This window comes from Mesocricetus auratus, unplaced genomic scaffold (genome assembly GCF_017639785.1).
Source record: "Mesocricetus auratus isolate SY011 unplaced genomic scaffold, BCM_Maur_2.0 Super-Scaffold_100020, whole genome shotgun sequence".
In the NCBI taxonomy this organism is placed as follows: domain Eukaryota; kingdom Metazoa; phylum Chordata; class Mammalia; order Rodentia; family Cricetidae; genus Mesocricetus; species Mesocricetus auratus.
This window is the reverse complement of record NW_024429201.1, coordinates 29,001,378-29,015,988: the sequence shown is the minus strand read 5'-3', so window position 1 is coordinate 29,015,988 and position 14,611 is coordinate 29,001,378. Positions and strand designations below refer to the sequence as shown.

The 14,611-nt window shown below is 41.5% G+C and overlaps 1 protein-coding gene across 1 annotated transcript in view; it reads left to right on the top strand.

Moving 5' to 3' along the window:
- The first annotated feature begins 1,251 nt into the window (after positions 1-1,251).
- The window catches only part of Hapln1 (hyaluronan and proteoglycan link protein 1), a 59,197-nt gene continuing 45,837 nt past the window's right edge, over positions 1,252-14,611 (top strand). Inside the window, exon 1 of the mRNA XM_021223443.2 lies at positions 1,252-1,537. The gene's annotated coding sequence lies outside the window, so the exon portion shown is untranslated. The remainder of the gene's footprint in view (positions 1,538-14,611) is intronic.

Genomic DNA, 14,611 nt, shown 5'->3' with positions numbered 1-14,611 from the left:
CAAAGGGCTCGGATCTTAAGCTTCTGCCCAGTCACCTACCCCACCCGGAGTTCCTGATCATTCTTCCAGCCAACTCCCCACTAGCTGATCTGCCAAAAGGCTACAGCCATCAGCAGTCTGTCTGCTCCAGGCCTCTACTTCCCCACCCCCACCCTGTCCCTTCCAGCCCCACGCAGCGGGTGAGCCACCTTCCCGCCTGTGCTTCCTGGGGGGCAGGCAGGGAACCGTGGAGTGCCCGGGATGTCGCCCCGGGATCGCGCCCGCTGCTTTGTGACCATTTCTTATGCTGTCGCTCTCTCCTCCTCTCCGCCTGTGGGGCCCTAGGGCTTGTTTGCTTGTCCTCAACCCTGATGCCAGACCAGTTCCCTCCTCCGGCTGCTTCAACAGCCCTTTGCTTCCTGCGGTGTGTTTCTTTCTTTCTTTCCGCCTTTCCTAGGCCCAATCAAAGGTGTCTCTGTTATTGAAATATGAAGCCATTTCCTCTCCAAACCCCTTGGTTACTCAAGGCGGGAATCAATGGGCCTGTATACCCTCCTCCGAATTATAAATAAATAAATGTCTATTTGTTCAGGAGGCGTTTTCCCGCGCGTTCCAGCATCTTCCCCAGTAGTTATTTTGAATGTGTGTGTGTGTGTGTGTGTGTGTGTGTGTGTGTGTGTGTGTGTGTGTGTGTGTGTGTGTGTGAGCATGCCCTGTGACATCTGGTTCTAATCCTGGGTATGGATCTATAACCCAACTCCACCCACCAGACTCCCCCTTGCATTCCTCACTCTATAAATAAACTCAGGTTCTTAGGCACTATCATCTAAGGACACAATAACAGTTGCGGGTTAAGAAAAATTTGGTTCAACATTAGTACCAAGTCCAGTAACGAACAATTTGGGAAGAACAAGCAATTTGTGTGCAAGTTTAGGAAGTTTAGCGTGCTGTTGCCTTTCTTGCCCGCAGAGGAAAGACATCTCCCACCCTTGGGTTTTCCTTTTAAGTAGAGACTAAAACAACAAGGTGACAATTGTGTAGGGGTGTCAGCAGAGGCCACAGTTCATCCCACGGATCCCTCCCAGCATCTCCTAGACAGGGGGCAGGAGGAATGGTGTGGGTGGGGGCTTGTGGTTGGGTCTCTGCTATTCCTGAGCTCCAGAGCTGAATCGTCCGGATCTGTGCAGAGGGAAAGTCATCTAAAAGGCTGCTGTTTTACAAGGTCTGGGCACTCAGCTGCCCCTCCCTTCCCCCTGAAGTTTGCATGAAGTGCATGTTAGGCTGTAATTAGAGGATCTGGGAGGAGAACTCTCCTGGTGACGCTTTGCTTTTCTTCTGCTCTTGGTGAGAAGTGCCTCCTTCATCCCCGGATCAGGACCTCTGCCATCCAGCACCACAAAGAGACATTCTGCACACACGCGCTCGAGCGCACACACCCACACCCACACCACATTCGCCCAGAGACAAACTTAAGGTCAGGAGAAGCCGTAGCTTCACTCCATCTCCAACTCCCAAGTAAGTGGGACTCGAACGCCTCTGGACTGGATTTCAGGACAAGGTAATACTTCCAGCATTTCTGTTTGGTGGGTTGTTTTTTTCTTTTTTTCCTCTTGCATACATATCTTGGTGCCTTAAATATTTGAGAGCACTGTGTATATAATGTATGTACATTGTAAACAAATTTTATTTTTTTTCAGTATTTAACACAGTACCTCCACTTTTTAAAGTTTATTGTCAGAGAAAGTATCATTGCAATTAACAGGTTCAGCCTAGAAGAGGAGAAAGAATTAATGTTTTTCTAGCTTTGGCTACTGCTGCTATTAATCTGAGAGGCATGTGGTTTCAAGTGCTGGCTTTTCCATCTCTATTTCAACAAGCAGTTTTACAACAGCTTCGATGAGAAGAGGGTAGTACAGACTAGAAGAGGAGCTGTGGAGTGGGAATGTCCTCCCAGATTTATGACTTCTGTCTAGGAGGATAGACAGGTTTACATGAAAAAAAAAAAGTTACTTCGTGCATAGGTAATACCTGTTAGATTACACAGCCTTCGAATCACTATCATGTTGAACCTAGGTCTGTCTGGGTAACTGCAAAATTAAGAATGGATAATGATGATTAATCAATGGACAAAAAAAATTCAAGTGGTTTTTAAGAGCACTTTCTAAAAAGTTACTTAAAAGAGTTATTTGCTCCTTGAAGGAACTCACTAATGAAAGAAAGCCTGGACTCCCAGGGTTAGATTAAGTTGTTCTCTGCCATTGAATATGCCTGTTGTGCTCAAATGATGTAGTCTATTCGTTTGAAAATAAGTTGTTTTATTTTCATTTATCCCTGGAAAAGTACACAAAGTCGCCAGTCCATTTGGGGTTGAGGGTGGAAAATGTTCCTGTAAGTGGTCCAGTGTGAGGTCATAAAATAAAACATACTGGCTGGCTGTTTAGAACCCAACGGTTATTAAGAAACAAAGTCTGTGAATTAATTTCCTAATAAATGTAATATTTATTCATTCCAAATGTAGTTTCTGGTAACCATTACTATTTGATTGTTTCAATATCCAGAGTTTTCAGTAACTTTATACACATTTCAGTAGCATTTACATTTTAATGATACAAAGTAGAACCATTATCTAATAAAAATATATCATCATGGATGCATTTATTTATTTGAATGAGAATCTTTTTTGTTTTATTTAATAAATCAGAATGTCAAAGGACTTCTATTAAATATATGTGGATATTATTTTACTGACCTCTTTAGTAAAACTGTAAATTGCCTAGAAATGGAAAACTAAATAAATAAATAAAGTGCATTTTCTGCGAACTGATTGATAGATTATAAGAAAGCCAACAACCTTAAAAGACCACTGGCCCATAGGAGGAACACTCCCAGAGGTCAGTATTCCAAACAGGAGTCCTCCGTGGACCTAGGCTTTCTCTAAGAGGGGAACACCATGTTCTCATGAAGTGAGGCATTTATTTCCAGCAAGGCACTGTCTCTGAGAGGAATAACTGACACTAATTTAGAAGTACTGAAGAAACCTTCACTGAGAAGAATCGATGCATTATGTCCCTAGTGGTTTCAGTTCGTTTTCCTTCCTTTGGGAGTGAGTAACACATCCAGTATAAATACATCCAGGGTGTACAGAAAAACGTCTATGCTGGGCGGTCTGAACAGGCCCCTCTTTTAGTGTTCTGGGTGTGGAGTAGTGTTATTTCCTGACTGCTGAAGAAGATGCTTGGACTGTCTTTGCACTTCATCTTTGTAAAGATGAACACGGGTCATATTCAGGAAATAACTCCCTTCGGAAAATACCAGTTTTTATCTCCTTTTACCCGAGACATACTTTATTTTCCCAGATTACAGGCTGAAGATGAATGGTATCCTACCAATTAAAATTCCAGTAGCAGTCAAGGGCAACTTTGAAAATGAGCTTTACTTTGTAGTCTTCTGTTGCTTCCAATTAATTTCTCGACTACCTGTAGTCATTATTACTAACCACATTGCTTAGTCTATGTCATTTACGTTTACTTACCCTGTCACTCAAAAGGTAACAAAATGTTAGGGGAAGTAAGGAAAAACAGAAATATGACTATGCTAGAGATTTTAATCAGCAGTGTTTGGGAAGGATTAGAGGAAACAGCCGATTGAACAAATATTAGTGTAGAGGAGGCAAGGTGGTGTAAATTAATAACGCAGCTCTTCATTTACTCTATGAATGGGAGGGCCTGTAGTTTAGAGAGAAGCACGGTCCCTGATCGCCACCTAGTGGATATGCATAGAGGTTTTCTTATCAACCTCTAAAAACTCACTGGTTTGGGGGTCAATTGCATAAGAATTAGCCAGTTTGTTTGGTTGATACATTTTACCCCGTAACAAAATGACAGACTATGGAGTGGGTGCTAAGAATAGAAATTGAAGTAAGTGTAATTGTTATGTAAATTATAAATCAAGGCCTCACTGAACAGTTTATTGAATTCCCAATGCTGGCATTTAAAATCACTTTACTCTTCATGGGTTAATTTCCTGGCAACTTTCTGCCTTTTGAGGGGAGATAGTTTAATTACACAACTCGCATCAAATGTAAACAGATATTATTATACAGTTCAAGGAAAGGCAGATAGAGCACTATCCTGAATTAATTTCTCAAAAAGAAACACATTTCTGTATAGTTTATTGTTACTGAATCTGTCTAGATAAGAAGATGTTAGCTTAAAGGGCTAAGGTACAGACACTGTACATTCTCTATGTTTCTAAATAGATGGATAAAGATATCCAAAATTGCTTTTAGGTCTATCTTATAAAGTACTCTTAAACACTAATAATTAGTATAGAGGACAACTTTATGTATCCCTGATGCCCACATAGAATTTTAAAACATGGACTTTGCTTCTGTGAAGTTCATGTGACAAAAATTTCTTCCTAGACCAGTGTGCTTATATCTGGAACCAGTTTGACAGGGGGTTAATTCTAGTGTGTACTGCTGTTTCAAAACGCCTTTTCTCTGAGAGATATATGAGTTATCACTCCCATGGGTTTCCTTTAAGGGATATGACTTAAAAGGTGCCAGTATTGACTAGATGAGAATTAATCAAGGTGAGAGGTGAAATTCCAATTGGAAAGCTCAATGGCTCATTGGGGAAAACCTGCTGAGTTTCTCACCTGCTGAACTTCTAAGTCAGGCCTGTTGCAGCAGAATAGGAGCCCTCCTCTTTAGGAGTTCTGGCTTTTGGCTTCTTATTGTCCTTGGACGGCACTGGGACCCACATAGTAACAAAACAAGAGCCACTCACCAAATCCTGTTTTGTGAATTGCCACCACACTGGAGTCTCAGCGGGACAGAGGTGATCAGCACCATCACTCAGGTAAAGTGAAACAGGTCATCTTTATTCTTGCCAGCAATGGGTCATGTCCCAACATAAAAAAGAAACTCAAGCCAGAAAGAGGTGACACACACCTTTAATGCCAGCACTGGGGAGGCAGAGGCAGGCAGATCTCTGTGAGTTCCAGGCCAGCCTGGTCTACAGAGTGAGTTCCGGGACAGCCAGGGCTACACAGAGAAGCCATCTACATGGTATGAGTGCTGGTGAGGGGCTAGCTGAAAGACAGGTGCCCTGAAAGCAGTTCACTCTGGGATGACTGAACCTGTCACGGAGTTCTGAAGCCTCCTGGTAGCTCCCTGATGCTAGACAGACTGAAACAAATGAGGGAGGGGATTTGAGCAAGTCTCTGAAATGGTGTGATGTGGCTGGGGTATGGTTGTATGGTCAAAATTCTCAGTGATGCCTTCACCCATCTGGGGAAGGAAGACTCTTATCTACATGTCTCAAAGAAAGCCAAGCATCTTTGTTATTATTATTTTGAATATCAAATGTCACCCCACCTCTTTTACACTGTTTGCTTTTGTCTGTCTGTGACACTGGGAATTAAACCCAGGGCTTTGCACATAGGGTAACGGAAATTTTCCTTCTGCCAATTCTAAAATTCTGAAAAATTTCAACTTGTTAGCTGCTAAATTCTGATTTCTGAAAAGTCCAATTAAAATTACATCATTTCTACAGTCTTACGAGTTGAATCTCAGTCTTCATGCTGTATGACTCTTTCTTGTCCTGACTTTCACTTTAAGCTTTGAGGTTCTCCTCTTTTAAGCATCTTTCTGTTCAGTCACCAAAATGCTACTGAGCACTGAATATTTGCCAGGCATTGTAGCAGCATCATTTTCTGTAACTCTGTCCTGTACTTTGTATTAGGAAAACCCACTATAAAATAACTAGAACTCCAAAACTGAAGCATTTCAGAACCCTGAAGTATACTTCAAGTGACAGAAACAGCCCAAAAGTTCTAGTGTCTTACTGGTCAGGTGTGGGGACAATTTTGAAGAGTTTTCTTTCCAAGTCGTTTCTTTATCACCTAGCTAAGGTGATAAGGGCTGGGTTTCTTGGTTGTGTGGGTACAGTTAGGCCTACAAAGGCAGCTGTGATAGTCCTAAGCCCCAGCAGACCTAGGGTTCTGACAATGCCTTTTGTGTCCCTTTGCTGTCTGCTAGTTACAACTAAAACCAGACTGCGCATGGAAGGTTTGCTACTTGCTGTTTGTGCCAGGCAAGCCTCATGCTAGGTGCTACATAGTCATTAGTGCCAAGCATCTTCAAGTTAGTAGAACACAGGACAGCACATGGCGTGAGTCACAACTCCAGCTTGCCAGGGAGCTGAAACTTACCTTCCCCCACCCCCATGTATGCTTCTTTTGCTGTACCCAAACTCCCAAGCCTTTTGTATACCTTAAACTAGTGCTCTCCTCACACCTATACCCAGGGATCTGCTGTTGTTCTGGTCTCCTGGCTTCTTAACTAGACAGACTCTACTCATGCATTCGCATTTCAAGCCCTTTATCTCTTAAAGTAAATGTTTTGTTTTAAGTGAAAGAATCTAAAACATCTGGAGGCATCTCCTGCTTGCCCCAAATGGGGGTAATTTTAGAGTCTTCAATCTCCCAGTTGTCACAGCTCCTGAGGAGTGTTCCCTCAAGGCCTGTTTGCAAGTCCTCAAAGAGCCCAGGGCTCCTGTTGACCACATATGAGCTCAACTTGCCTTTCTACATCTCTCAGTAATTTGAGCAGAAAATATCTCCACTTCCACCCCCAGGCCAGCCAAAGCCCTCCCTGTCAAGCACCCCTGCTCACTTGCCACCACAGGTTACGTTGTCCTCTGCTCTGCGCCCTAGGGTCAGACAGAGGTATGTGTGTGCTACTGTTTGGGACTCCAACGCCAACCCATAGATCCATTGCTAGGGAGAAGGGACACTGGGAGTAGTTCTTGCCTTTTGCTCTAGCTGCTTCACTGGCAATAGTTCTAAAGTGTGTTTGTCCTTACTTTTCCTCCTCCTGGAGCATACTTGATATTCTCTATCTCTGTATATAGCTTTGTATCAAGCCTAAATCTTTCTTTGTAGTAAGATATACACCCGACCACACCTGTAGCACTGACCATGCTCGTCCGGGCGTGGTCACAGGTGCAGATATGATGGAGTGAGTTTAGGTCTGGGGACCCGGGCAGGTGGCTCTCTTGCATCCGGTTAGGGAGCAGCTGGTATGAATCCTTAGAGCGCGGGAACCTGCAGCAACCGTCTGCTTCTTGTGTGACTCCTCCCCCAAATAAATCATGTTTAACCTAATATTTGAGCCTAGTCCGTGAATCATTATCCGTGCCTTGGTAGTGGGGATGCAAGGTTCAGAACCCAAAGTCCACAGAGTTGTGGAGCTGGGATAAGATATGGAGGGGTGCACTCAGGAGAAGTAGCCATTGTGTTGACAATTTGGGTCAAAGCTGACGTTGTTTAGATCTGCATGTTTCCATGCCTAATAGATTGAGAAAGTGCTTGACATTGTGATACTAAGCATGGTCTTTCTGTGTGTGAAACAAATTGCACACAAAGAAAAAGAAAAAGGTAATAGGAGAGTTGTGTCTTAACAGTGATGGAAGTAATTTCTTTCCATTTTGGGGGACTGCTGTAAGACATAGTGTCACTTATATTTTATTATGTGTCTAAGGTCTCAAGTTAATTTACCTAAGATTTTGAAGTTAATGTGTATGAGTTTTGCCTGCATGCTTAAGGTCTGCATGTTTGTGTTGTACAGTGCCTTGCAGAGGCCAGAAGATGGCATCAAGTCCCCTGCACCCGGAGTTAGTGATTGTGTGTGTGTGTGTGTGTGTGTGTGTGTGTGTGTGTGTGTGTGTGTGTGTGTTACTGACTTGCTAGATTGCATCACCCGAGTTTGGGGTTCTTGTAAGATGGGATTCTGGACCAGCACATTTAGGGGAGCACAGATCAGCTTGCTAAGGCTGATGACCCTGACCCTCAGAGGCAGCATCTTCTCTTTCTGTAGCCCAGCGGGGTGGGCAACATCACCGACTTTTCTTATCCACGTAGCTGACACTCAGTGGTGCTCCCTGGAGAACACAATGATATTTCCCATCCCAGTGCTTTAGGTATCTCTCTGAATCCTAGACCATTCCCTGGTTCTGTTTATCTTATCCATCACTCTCAAATCCACAAATTCTTCTCAGATTCAAGTAATTATTATAACATTACATTTATAATTTAAATAAATATTTTTAAAATATTTCAGCCTCTAATTTTAAGAAAATCAAGGGGGAAGGCTGAAAGATCAGTGGCAGAGCAGTTTCCTAGATTAGATCTAGCACCACCTTCAAAACACAGCCGAAGAAAAGAACAAACCAAAGCAGCAAATGCTGAAAACTATACTGACTCTGTTCAGAGACCTTTGCAATAGAGGGTACACTGATTGGCTGGATTGAGTCGGTGTGCGGGGCAGAGCGGAGCGGGGTGGGGTAGGATGGGGGAGCGGATTCTATGACAATGAAAGAAGATTCAAGGGTGCTAGTGGCTTGGGCTAGGAATGCAGAAACAATGGAATATTCTGGGAGAAAATGGCGAGGGCAGCTTTGGAACTACCTCTGGAGATAGGCAAACTGAATTAACATATGTCCAGGGAGTAGTCAGGCTGGAAATGGAGGTTTTGAACCTCTAACGTAGACCTGTCAATGAAAATTCATGTAGAATAAAGACAGAGAGCACGTTCAGGGTGAGAGGGAAAGACAACAAGTAGACCAAAGCGAAAGCCCAGGGGGAAACAGCTAACAGAGGGTTTTGCCATGAAGACTGCTCATGTCTCTTTGGATGCTGGGTTTGAGCCCACAGCCTGATGCATCCTAAGCAGCCACATCTTCAGTCATTCAACCCCCTGTCTTATCCACTGCAAACGTTCTCTGAGCTGGGCAATAGCACATTCCATCAACCCCCATGTGTCACAGTCCCCATAAACCCTCTGCAGAGAAGATGCCACACATGTTTGTTCAATTAAATGAAATTAAAATGGCATTTCCCAGCCTGGATGTTCTAATGACAGATTTCCAAAATGTAACCCCGGATAAGCCCGCCAAATGCCTGAATTGTAGCTGTTTATTCAATTTCATGCAATACTTAGTTAACTTTAAATATATGTTGTTGCATGCTGTTGTTTAAAAAGCAGTCCATGTGTGGTACAGACGGTAATTCGCTGGAGTATTTGATTAGTCATACCCACAGTGTTTACCTTGACATATGAATGAATCTCCCACAGCACAGAGCATAAGTCAAGGATAGTTAGCAATCCATTCACTAGCCTGGATTCTCAAGACTTCTAAATTCTAAGTCAAATTCAGACTTCACAGTGCTCAGTTTCTTTTGTCTTCTCAACAACTTGGGCTTTTTTTCCTAGTTATTTCATCCAAACAGAAATGTCAGATAAACTACAATGAATAATTAAACAATTTTAACATAAACGTGTCCCCAGATTGCATGGAACATCGTCTTCTACTACACAAATGTTTCTTATGCATCTGAGATTCAAATTTAACAGGGTGTCCTGAATTTTCTTTTTTCTGAATAAAACTGGCATCCCCACCTCCAATGGGAGTTCCTAGAAATGGAACTTACCACACAAGAGTTCTTTTATGATGTTTATGAATACTTTCCTTCTGATGGACAATGAATAGAGTTATTGAATTAATTTGTGCTTCATGTATGTGTGAATGCCTTCACACATGAGTGTGCTTTCAGACTGTGTGTGTGGGGGTGTGGGGGTGTGTGTATGTGTGTGCCTGTACATGTGTGTATTTCTGTGGGAAATCATTATACATGCTAAACTGCTGCTTATATCACCAACCCCACAAAACTAAAATTACTTTTACTAATCAGATTATTATATTAAAAAATTGATCAGGCATGGTATCCTATGTTTATTAACCCTAAATTTGAAATGATGAAGCAGGGAGGTCATCGGTTCAGTGTCATCCTGGACTATATCACAAACCATTTGTCAAACAAACAAATACATGAAGCAAATAAAGTTATCAAACCAAGCCATATTAAGACACAAATTTATAGACTATGTTTAGCTATGGGATCATGGGCCTTGAATGGGTATTAGCACACACATTTCCTGATTTTGAAAATGAGACATAATTATAGGGCAGAATGATCATTTAAAATAGAAGGTCATGCATTCATAATAATATATAAGGTACAAGAGGTGTAAACTCAAATTTAAACTCATAGTATCTGGAAGAGCATGCCTCCCTTGTTAATTATTTTGCTGTTTTGCTGCCACCCTGTGGTACTTGTAGGTATTGCTCAGGATAATAACCCATTAATATCTTAACAGGTCAAAACTTCCTCACCACTAACTAGTAAGTTTTACTCTCTTCCCAAATGCCAAGAACTACAACAGTACCAAGAGAGCATTAAGCATAAAGCTCAAATGTTTCTTGAGTTTATCTATAAATTGTTTTATTCTTTTTAAGATAATCACTGAGTTAAAAGCTTTTCAGGACTATATGAATTTATATGCAATGGGTGAATTTCCTTGTATTTGCATGAATTTTCAGAGTATTTGAATTTCAGACCTGTATTTTATCATAAGTTTGTGAACTCAATAACTTCAAACTTGAGCTCATTTCCTTTTCCTTTATTCAACCTTGACTCATCTCCTGACCTTCAAAACAAAAAGAAAGACAGACAAAAAAAAAACAAAAAACAAAAAACAAAAAACAAAAAAACATCCCCAAAGGCGTTTTACTCACACAAGTAAAAACTGTGATCATAATCTCCATCACTTGGGAGAGAAAATGTCGAGTTCTCAGATGCTGTTCACAGGGCGACTGGGGTCGGCATCCTGACTTCATTCCTCGGCACGTTGCCTCTCGCCAGCCTTCCTTCTTGTTCTGGCTTCACTAACATCATTTACATCCCTGGCCTGCTGTCTACAAAGGGATGTACAACCCATTTCTGCTAGTTTCTGACTTTCCTCCTTCCTTCCTATTAGAATTTAATCATGCTTTCATTTTTGTTTGAAAATAAAAACTGGGTCAATAATGGAGGAAATAAAATCTCACTTCTTTCCACTTCCTTCAAGGGCAACTGGAAAGTAGCTAACAAGTAAATTTTGGAAATCCTGCCACCACCATAACTAGAATTCCCTGTCTTATCTACTGCCTATCTGTTAATGAAATTCCTTTCCTTCAGAGCCAACTGCTTTTGGTCATTTTCTGTTACTGTCACAAACATATCATAGGCTGGAAACCTTGAATAGAAATAATTTATTCACAGTTCTCACGATCCAAGAGTGCGGCACTAATTTCTGTTCAGGTCTGTTGAGGAGTTCCTGGTAAGTGAAATGAGAGAGTGTATAGGAAAGACACTCTGTGCTGAGACTTCAGGAAGCCAGAGAGGGAATCCAACTGAGCCTCAAAGAACTAATTCCACAAGACCAGTGTTAGCCTCTCCTGAGCGTGCCCTGCAGACTTAGCTATGTATGGACTATGAGTTTTCTGGTGGCCCCACCCAAGGACTTCACCCTTGCTCTTCACTGCTCTCCATAAATTCCACTCCTTTCACCCATGGGTTGACAACTCCCAAGTGTTAGAAATCTACCCAGGATTTTCTAACCACATTTCGTTGGACAACTCACAAGCATTTCAGACTCCCCAAGTCCAAGTGTTTCATTTCTCCCGAATTTGAAATCCCAAACTAGCTCCATCAGTTAATGGTACCATTTTGTCCCCCTTCAGTTCCTAAGGACAAAAGCTTGAGGTCACCCTATTGGCCCTATCCCTAAAGCGTCTCACCTTTTATGTCTCTGTCAGCCTGAATTTCACTGTGCTTCTCACACCCTTCTGGTTGAACTCCTGTGAACCTTATCCATTTTATCCATTGGGTTCAATGTCTCCATTCTTGATTCTAATTCATTCATTCACTCATGTCAAAGTGACAGCATTTTTTATAAAATGTAAATATGAGGTTAGTTTGCCACTTAAATATCTTCAGTGTCTTTCTACTGTAATGAAAATTGGGGAAAAAATATTTACTCAGTTTGAAAGGTCTCCATGACCTGCCTGCTGGACAGTTTCTTTTCCACCTAAATCACCCATCTAAAGTCACTCATCCTCCCAGTAGACATGAATAAATGATCAAAAGTCAAGGTAACAAAAGTGAATATAGAAATAGACCTCTAGAAGATCTAAATACTACAATTGTTAGATGAAGCCTTTATATGATGTTATAATTAATGAATCAGGTATGAAAATACAAGAAACATAAATAAAAAGACTATTAAAAATTCTAGAGCTGAAAAAATATAAAAACTAAAATTACAAATTCAGCACATAAGTTTAGACACATTAAGGCAATGATTGGTAAACCGAAAAATAAGTCTGAACAAACATAGCTAGAATTAAATGTAAGAAGAAAATCATAAAATATACTATGGGCTGTGGGAAGGGCATTTAGTCATTGTTATCTCAAAAGGAAAAAAAATGGACAGAAGCGATTTTTATTAAATGTAATGTAATTTACATCCCAACTGAAGTTTCTACTCCTTCCTCTCCTCCCCCCACTCACATCCACCTGTCCAAAAGGGCAGGCCTCTCATGGGTGTCAACAAAGCTCGGCATGTCAAGTTGAAGTAGCACTAAGCTCCTCCCCTTGTATTAAGGCAGAGCAAATCAGTATGAGGAATAGGCTCCCAAAAGCCAGCCAAAACATTAGGGACAGCCCTGCCCCCACTGCTAGGAGTCTGACCAGTAGACCAAGCTACACAACTTAGTCTACAAGTCTCACATATGTAGAGGGCCTAGGTCAGTCCCATGCAGGCCCCCTTGCTCTCAGTCCAGACTTTGTTGTTGAGCCCAGGTTAGTTGTTTCTGTGGGTTCCCTTGTGATGACACCCCCCTAAACCCCCACACCTCCCACACCCTTACAGTCATTCCTTCCTCCCTTCAATAGGATTCCTGGAGCTGGGCCCAGTGCTTAACTCTGGGCCTCTTCATCTGTTTCCATCAGTTACTAGATGAAGGCTCTCTGATGACAATTAGAGCAATCACCAATTATCTCTTGTAATCTCAGATCACAAGAGAGGGCCAGTTCAGTCTACCTCTCCACTATTGCTAAAGTCTTAGCTGGGGTCATCTTGTAGATTCCTGGGAGTTTCCCTTGCATCAGGCTTCCACCTTACCTGAAATACACACCCTTTCCTGTCATCTCTGCCAGTACTTTCCCTCTCCATATACTCCCCAACCTGATCCCTCAGGTTCCTATCCCCATCTACCCCAGGCTACCCAGGAGATCTCTTTTATTTCCCCTTCCCAGTGCCAGTGAAATTTGTGCCCTCCTTGTTACCTAGACTCTTTAGGGCTGTGGATTTAGCATGGTTAACCTTTACTTTTCATCTAATGTCCATGTCTGAGTTAGTCTAGATTACCTCACTTGGGACGATTTTTTCTAGTTACATCCATTTGTTTGCAAATTGCCTGGTGTCATTGTTTTTTTTTTTTAACAGCTAAGTAGTACTCCATTGTGTAAATGTACCACATTTTCTTTATCCATTCTTTATTTGAGGGCATCTAGGTTGCTTCCAGGTTCTGGCTATCACAAATAAAGCTACTATGAACATAATTGATCAAATGTTCTTGTGGTATGATTGAGCATCCTGTGGGTATGTGCCCTAGAGTGGTGTTACCGGGCCTGAAGGTAGATTGATTCCCAATTTTCTGAGAAATTGCCATATTGATTTCCAAAGTGACTGTACAAGTTTACATTCTCACCAGCAGTGAAACAGCATTCCCCTTGTTCCACACCATCTCCAGCATAAGCTGTGATTAGTGTTTTTGATCTTAGTCATTCTGACAGGTGTGAGATAGTCTCTCAGAGTCATTTTGATTTGCATTTTCCCTGATAGCTAAAGATGTTGAACACTTAAATATGTCTTGGCCATTTGAGATTCTTCTGTTGAGAATTCTCTGTTTAGATCTGTATCCCATTTTTAGCTGGATTATTTAATTTTCATGTCTAGTTTCTTGAGTTATTTATAAATTTTGGATATCAGCCCTCTTTCAGATGTGGGGTTCATGAAGACATTTTCCCGTTCTGTAGGTGGGCAGAAGTAATTTTTAACAAATAATAGGTTATGAGTTTTCAAATGTCAGAGACTGAAGGACTAGAAAATCTAAATAAGAAAATCACCAAACATTGAGAAGTCATCATCAGGCATGGAAGAGAACAACTGAAGACAAAATAGAGATATCATTAAATTCTCCCAATAGTGAAAGACTCTAGACAAAACAAGTAACAAAAAATTATTACTTAGAAAGTTAGCTTTTCTTTCCACCTTAATAAAAGACAAAAATCATCATGTTGATGTGACCATATCCCAGTAGTACTTACCTGACCAACCTGCTTCCTCTCAAAGCAGAGTCTTCAAGGCTGAAGGGTGTCAGGGAGCCAAGTTCTAGGAAGGTCCTGGATGGAGATATGTATTGGTGGCAGCCCTCTTCCTGCTGTCTGCTTATAGCTGATAAATGATACAATGATATCCAGGAAAAATTCTAGACACATCTTCAGATTCTCATGTCCATTTACAAAGTACCGACTAATGTTATTTTAAGTTAAAAGTAGAAGACAAACCATCACTGAGAAGTTTATTCTTTTCAAGTTTTTTAGTTAATGATACTATCTGCGTGCATGTGAATATCTGTGGTGTGTGTACGTGGGCGCAGGAACCACAGTGTGCATGTGGATG